The sequence below is a fragment of the Gavialis gangeticus genome, unplaced genomic scaffold, assembly GCF_001723915.1.
Source record: "Gavialis gangeticus isolate Ggan-Ray unplaced genomic scaffold, GavGan_comp1, whole genome shotgun sequence".
Taxonomy (NCBI): Eukaryota; Metazoa; Chordata; order Crocodylia; family Gavialidae; genus Gavialis; species Gavialis gangeticus.
Genome location: NW_017729025.1, coordinates 123,602,603 through 123,603,654, shown reverse-complemented (window position 1 = coordinate 123,603,654; position 1,052 = coordinate 123,602,603).

Sequence of the window (1,052 nt, the reverse complement as noted above, 5' to 3'; positions counted from 1 at the left end):
AGGGGATGGGGAAGCAGGCAGGGGATGAGGCCTGGCAGGGGTCCTCCCATGGTCCTCTCCCCCCTCCTCCAGCCCCCCCCCCCACAGTTTCTACTTACTGGCTCAGAGCCCAGGTCCAGCTCCCTGCTGCAGTGGGTGGGGACTGCCTGAATCACCAAAGTTCTCTGAATCTTTTCCAAATTGATTTGGACAGCTTCAAATAATTTCAGACCTTTTCATTAGTCTCCTGATTTGATTTGATTTGGATTTGGAGATTCGGCCACTGAATTGGGCCAAATCTCGTCCAGATCAAATCAGCACCCGGAGCTTCACACAGCCATAGTAATTATGTGTGCTGATATATATATATATATCAGCACACACATATATATATATTTTGTAAAAATATATGTCTCTCTATATATAAAGTTACATATATCTTCGCTGTAACCCAAAAGGATTAATCCTATCCCTTTACAGAAAACCGCACCTGCGCCCCAGTGCACCCGTACAAAGGACCGCTGGCCACCCATACTCATTACAATATCTGCAAATGCGTGCAACACACACAAACAAAAACCTCAGTCCTTTCTGGTCCCTCTGACCAGCCCTCCCTTCATTTCCACCCTTTCCCCACTTCTGGGGTCAGGTACTCAGCTCAAATGGTCTCTCCATCTTTGTTGCTCCAGCTTCCACTGGAGTACCTGCTGTTGCTGCTCCTTTTGCTGTCCTCTGTTTCACTCATCTGTTCCTCTTCTCTGCTGCCTTTGCTCCCTTCTTCACTCAACAGGGGTTGTATGGTCCTGTGCCACGTGTCCCTGTGCCAGGTGGCATTTGCTGCATCCTGCTGATATGCACATGTAGGCAGTGACCATGGCGGGCTGGGGCATGAGGGTGTTACAGTGCAGGAACTGCCTTCTGGCTAGCCCTGTAGTGTAGCACCTTCGTGCCCTAGCTTGACCCTCCTTAGCACGTTGAGTTGGGTTGCAGCATCCTCAGGCTGTCAGGCTGACTCCCTGGGCCTCCTGCCAGCTGGGGCTGCTCTGTCCTGGCTCAGTGTACTGCAGTCATAG